The sequence below is a fragment of the Stegostoma tigrinum genome, chromosome 4, assembly GCF_030684315.1.
Source record: "Stegostoma tigrinum isolate sSteTig4 chromosome 4, sSteTig4.hap1, whole genome shotgun sequence".
In the NCBI taxonomy this organism is placed as follows: domain Eukaryota; kingdom Metazoa; phylum Chordata; class Chondrichthyes; order Orectolobiformes; family Stegostomatidae; genus Stegostoma; species Stegostoma tigrinum.
In genome coordinates, this window is record NC_081357.1 from 18,543,891 (window position 1) to 18,550,646 (window position 6,756).

At 43.2% G+C, this 6,756-nt stretch overlaps 1 protein-coding gene across 2 annotated transcripts in view; it reads right to left on the reverse strand.

Moving 5' to 3' along the window:
- Positions 1–6,756, reverse strand: part of trmt61b (tRNA methyltransferase 61B) — a 79,973-nt gene that overhangs the window by 24,144 nt on the left and 49,073 nt on the right. The window lies entirely within an intron of this gene.

Below are 6,756 nucleotides of genomic sequence, written 5' to 3' on the forward strand. Positions count from 1 at the left end.
ACTACACCAAGTTAAGAGTCAGCCACATTACTATGGGTCTGGAATCACATGTAAAATAGATTGACAAGGATGATGGATTTCTTGCCCTAAAGGGAATTAGTGAACCTGTTTTTTAGTTTAATTTTTGATTTAATTTTTTTCCAAATTGAAATTTCAACATCTGTCATGGTGTGATTCAAACCTAGGTTCCCAAACCATTACATGAGTCTCTGGAATACTAGTCCATTGACTAATTGTAGAATAAAGGGACATGAATTTAAGACGGTGATGAGGAAAGATTTCTTCTCTGAGGGTTGTGAGTTATTGGAACTCATTTCCACAGAGAGCTGTGGGAGCAGAGTCCTTATGCGTATTTAAAGCTGATATTGGATTCTGGGGAAAGGCAAGAAGGTGGACATGAAGAATGTTGATCAGTTGTGGTCCAACTGAATGGCGGAGCAGGCTTGAGGGATTGAACAGCCTACTCCTATTCCTATTTCTTATGGCCTTAACAATATCACCGTACCTTCACCTCCCACGTCTTGCCTAAATCCTGTGTTCAGCCTGTGCCCCCTAGTCCTTGTACTTTCAGCTAAGTTTTGCCTTGTCTAGCTCCCCAAACTCCCACGTTTTCTTTATAAAGGGACAAGGCCTGAACCTCCCTTTTGTTTTCAGAAAGCAGGTTCTCATGTCTTTTTTGGAGTACCTGGTGTACTGATTGTAACAAGGTCAGCAGGGTGGACCTCCTCGAATATGAGATTGGGGCTCTTAATCTGGTCCAATCAGGAAGCCCTGGATTACCAATGAGAACAGGACTGTGAGACAGCCTATTCAGACTGAGAGCTGGCTCAGAGGAAACTGAGTCAGTGTTGAGGGCTCCACATATAAATAATCTGGCCTCCGCAGCTATTTCAGTGGCAATGAAAGTAAAGCACATTCCTGAAGAAACTCACTTGCAGTGGTCATCTTGAGATGGAGTAAGCATTTTTGATATCATGCCATTATTTGGGGAGCTTGACTCATTTGATCCTGCCACCAAAGGTTGGGCCTGGTATGTGGAAATAATACTTTAACTCATCTGGGAAAATGATACTGCGGCTGATGAAGAGCATTGAGTAATTTTTCTGACAGCATGTGAATCCGCAGCCTTTTCGGTTAGTGGGAGCCTAACATTCCCTGAGGTACCAGATACTAAAATCTTTCAAGAGTTGATGAATTTAGCTGAGGAAATATTACCACCCCAAGCCTCCTCTAATTCTGAGTCGCTGTCGGGTTTACTTGGCAGTTCAAGAATTGGGGAATCCAAATCAGGATTTTTGCCTATGTTAAGAGACCTGTTGGCACACGTGACTTTAGTTTAACCCTTAATGAGATGCTGAGAGACTATTTGGTATGTGGGATTAATGATGGAACCTGCAAAAACACTTACTAGTTGAAGTCCACCTGGATTTTGAAGAGGCACTATAACTGACTTCCCTATTGGAAAATGTGGCAGGTGGACCATATGAATTGCAGAAAGTGAATGCCCTTGCCGGTCCGACTGGGCTTGGGGAATGCCACTTCAGGGAAGGCATTTGCATAACCTCATTCAGGATATAGACCAGAGGGACTCTAGGTCAGCTCACAGCAAATCTGAAAACAAAGCCAAGCCTCGGCAAAACAGTTAAAATTTCCTTCATGTTACAGTCTGGCAAGCCATTGCAATTGCTGCCAGTATCTGGACTCTAGACAGCACAAGAGTTCCACTAGACCTAAATTGAGTGAAAGAACTTACAGGCTGGTGTTTAGAAGAGTGCACACCCTGTGAAGTCCACTTACATGTGGTTTGGAAGTGTTAAATTGCTTAGCTACATCAAAATCCGACCCAATCAAAATGAATCTCTGGTTAAAGAGTCACCTGGTTCCGACAGAGGTCAGTACCAGTGTAGCCATTTCAATGATCGCAGAGCCAGCCTTCAACAAAATTCACTCTGGACTCCTACCTTTAAGTTTGTGCAATACCTCGACTAGACTGAGAACCAATACCATGGAACATTTACAGATTATGGGTACAACTTTGATTCCGGTGTCTTAAGAGAAGCAGCTTGTTCAATTACCACTGCTTGGGCCCAAGCTTAATGGGGCAAAATTGGTTGCAAAAGGTTCACCTAGATTGGCTCAACATCTTTCAATTAGAAAATGGCTGCCTAGTGAGATCCTAATTAAATACCCAGAGGTTTTCAGAAATGTCTCGGGACTTTCAAAGCCTTGCGTGTTGACCAGGAAGCAATTCCAACGTTCTACAAGGCCTGGCCAGTGCAATTTGCCTAACAGGCAAAAGTAGAGGCAGAAATCAGAAGGCTGGAAAGCGAAGGAATTGTCAAACTAGTCCAGCTTGTGGGAGGGCAGCTCTGGTCGTACAGATTGTGAAGCCTGCTGGGTTACCTTTGTGGGAATTTAAACAAATAGTAAACAGCTTTTTGTACCAGGATAAATATTCAATCCCTCATAGATTTATATACAAAGCTGGCAGGGTCTGTCCTTCATGAAACAGAACATAATCCATTTGTACAAGCAAATATGGTTAGATGTATGTTACAGTGAATACCCATAAGCATTTATACTAATATATAAGACTGCCATTTGGGGTGTCAGTCAGGCAGTGCAATTTTTCAGCAGAACATTCAGAGAACATTTTACAAGGTCTACCCCAGGTCTCATTTATCTTTGAACAGGGAAGACAAATAAGGAGCACTTAGAGAACCTGGACATTGTTCTTAGATGTTACTTCCAGGCAAACGTATGACTTAGAAAGAAAAAATGTGTTCCAGACACCCTGAATGACCTACTTGAGCTACAGAGTCAGCAAAACAGGGCTCAATATTCTTAGTCATTGTGGATGCCACTCAAAATGGCTGGATATGCACAGAATTCATTCTTCAAATTTGGGGACAATAGTAGAAGAACTGCGCACATCTTTTGCAATACATAAACTCCTGGCAGTGTTGGCCACAGATAAAGTGCCAACAAGCTTTTGAGTATTTGAGTATTTCCTAAAATCGAAAGGTATTTAACATATAAGGACAACTCCATGCCTTTCATCATCTCCAATGTCTGACAGAAAGCAGTCCAAGCTTTGAAGGCAGGCTTAAAGAAACAGCCTATAGCTTCACCAGCTACCAAACTGTCCTGGTTCCTATTTGATTATAGGACCACCCCTCATGTAACAACAGGGATAGTGCCAGAAGAGTTGCTAACGGGGGGAAGACTCCACAACTGGTTAAATCTGATCTTCCTGGACCTTGGGGGGATAGGGAGAGTGAAATGGCATCGGGAATGTCAATGTAGAACAAAGACTCTGCTAAGCAATAGAGACAGTTACTTCAGGAGACAGAAGTTTCGTGTAGAAACCACAGGAATGGCCCTGAATGATTAGATGCATGGTCAATGTGAGGTCCAGTCTAGTGATATAAAAGTTTGGGGGATGCAATGTCCTGAACAAGCATGTGGACCATATGAAAGCTACAATCTCACAAGTGGTATGGGAGCAAAATGTGCCCAGCTCCTTGACAGTCTTTCCGACTGTTCTGGAACCCATGGGTTTTCTCTGTCTGTCAAGCGTTGAAAATACCTCTGAATCTGAGATGGACACAGCAGATGTTGCCGCTTCAACACCTTTGCTGCCTGAAGAAGAGAATAAATTTCTTCCGAGATGCTCCGGGCGCAAGAGGCAAGCTACTGTGCGTTACTTACTGTCCAGAGACAGAGTTGGAGGAACCTGACCCAGTGCTAAAATGCCCCAGGAGTAGCTACAGAGTAAAGATCTGGCCTATGTCCTTGGACATGGAGCAGGGGGAGTGTAGTGATTGTAACGAGGTCAGCCAGGTGGACTTCATAGAATATGAGTTCCCTGCTTGGAGCTGTTAATCTGGAAGCCCTGGCTAACAGGTAAGAAGAGGATTGTCTGACATCTTGTTCACTCTGAGAGCTGGCTCAGAAGGAACTGGAGCAATGTCAAGGATTCTCACATGTAAATAAAGAGTAACTTAGTGACAGGATACTGGCCTCTGTGGAGTTATTTCACCTGGGACCTTGGGAAGTCTATAGTTCAATTTCTTTCTCCATTATAACACAAAGAACAAAGAAAATTACAGCACAGGAGCAGGCCCTTCGGCCCTCCAAGCATGCGCCGATCAAAATCCTCTGTCTAAACCTGTCATCTATTTTCTAAGGGTCTGTATCCCTTTGCTTACTGCCCATCCATGTACCTGTCCAGATCCATCTTAAAAGACACTATTGTGTCTGCACGTACCATCTCTGCTGGCAACGTGTTCCACCCTCTGCAGAACTTTCCATGCATGTCTCCCATAAACTTTCCTCCTCTCACTTCGAACTCATGACCCTTAGTAATTGAGCCCCCCACTCTGGGGAAAAAAGCTTCTTGCTATCCACCTTGTCTATACCCCTCATGATTTTGTAGACCTCAGTCAGGTCTCCCCTCAACTCTGTATTTATAATGTAAATAATCCTAATCTACTCAACTTTTCTTCATAGCGAGCACCCTCCATACCAGGCAACTTCCTGGTGAACCTCCTCTGCACCCTCTCCAAAGCAACCAAATCTTTTTGGTAATGTGGCAACCAGAACTGTGTACAGTACTCTAAATGTGGCCGAACCAAAGTCTTATACAGCTGTAACATGACCTGCCAATTCTTGTACTCAATACCCCGTCCAATGAAGGAAAGCATGCCGTATGCCTTCTTGATCACTCTATTGACCTGCATTGCCACCTTCAGGGAACAATGGACCTGAATATCCAGATCACTCTGTACGTCAGTTTTCCTCAGGACTTTTCCATTTACTGTATAGTTCGCTCATGTGTTGGATCTTCCAAAATGCTTAACCTTGCGTTTGCCCGGATTGAACTCCATCTGCCATTTATCTGCCCAACTCTCCAATCTATCTATATTCTGCTGTAATCTCTGACAGTCCCTTCCACTATCTGCTACTCCACCAATCATCGTGTCATCTGCAAACTTGCTAATCAGCCCATCTATACCTTCCTCCACATCATTTACGTATATCACAAACAACAGTGGTCCCAGCACAGATCCCTGTGGAACACCACTGGTTGCAGGTCTCCACTTTGAGAAACCCCCTTCCACTACTACTCTCTGTCTCCTGTTGCCTAGCCAGTTATTTTAATCCATCTAGCTAGTACATCCTGGACCCCATGTGACTTTGCTTTTTCCATCAGCTTACCATGGGGAACCTTATCAGACATGTTATTGGAGTCCATGCATATGACATCTGCAGCCTTCCCCTCGTCAATCAACTTTGTCATGTCCTCAAAGAATTCTATTAAGTTGGTAAGACATGACCTTCCCTGCACAAAACCATGTTGTCTATCACTGATAAGCCCATTTTCTTCCAAATGGGAATAGATCCTATCCTTCAGTATCTTCTCCAGCAGCTTCCTTACCACTGACATCAGGCTCACCGGTCGCTAATTACGTGGATTATCCCTGCTACCCTTCTTAAAAAAGGCGACAACATTAGCAATTCTCCAGTCCTCCGGGACCTCACCCGTGTTTAAGGATGCTGTAAAGATATCTCTTAAGGCCCTGGCTGTTTCCTCTCTCGCTTCCCTCAATAACCTAGGATGGATCCCATCCGGACCTGGGGACTTGTCGACCTTAATGCCGTTTAGGATACCCAACACTTCCTCCCTCCTTATGCCGACTTGACCTAGAGTAATCAAACTTCTATCCCTAACCTCAATATCCGTCATGTCCCTCTCCTTGGTGAATACGGATGCAAAGTACTTGTTAAGAATGTCACCCATTTTCTCTGACTCAATGCATAACTTTCCTTCTTTGCCCTTAAGTGGGCCAATCCTTTCTCTAGTTGCCCTCTTGCTCTTTATATATGAATAAAAGTCTTTGGGATTTTCCTTAGCCATGTTTGCTAACACCTTGGCCAATCAGAGTCAATTATTAACCAGTCAGCACTTTTGGTATGATTGATTGATTGAAATTTGACATTCTTGCATTTGCCCTGATGAATGCGCAAGAGGAAAAAAAAGCAAAATGCTTCACATTTTAGTCATTCAGATTTAAATGATTTTTAACTGCAGGATACTTATGTAATTGTCTCCCTTTTTAGTTATTTTCTGATGAACTTATTACACACTCTGGAGCAGGGAAGATTTGAACCCAGGCCTTCTGGCTCCTTTTAGACTTTTAACCCATTTTCTAATCAACCCGTTCAGTGACGTTATTACACATCTCTGAAGCAGGTGGAACTTGAACCTGCAACTCCAGAGGGGCATCATAACACGTCTGGACCAGTTAGATTTTTAAAACACAACTATATCTTCTGCTAGTGGTCTCTTGAGGCCAGTACTACCCCTTGAAGCAGAGGCCTAGGTTCGAGTCGCACTCACTCCAGAGACTCATGAAGTCATACAGCACAGAAACAGAATCTTTGGCCTAACCCATGTATGCTGACCAGGTTTCTGAACTGAACAAGCCCTATTTGCCTGTATTTTATCCATATCCCTCTAAACCTTTCCTATCCACGTACCTGTCAGAATGTCTTTTAAATGTTGTAAATGCACCTGCCTCTACTACTTCCTCTGGCAGTTCATTCCATAGACATGATAATGTTTCTGAACAGATTGATTAGAAAGTATCTACCTCCAGCTATTCCATTTGACAATTTGACTAAGAATGTAGTTTTGCTCTATATAAATTTTCAGGTCATTAATTGAGTCATGTTGTTAGTCAGCTAATTGAT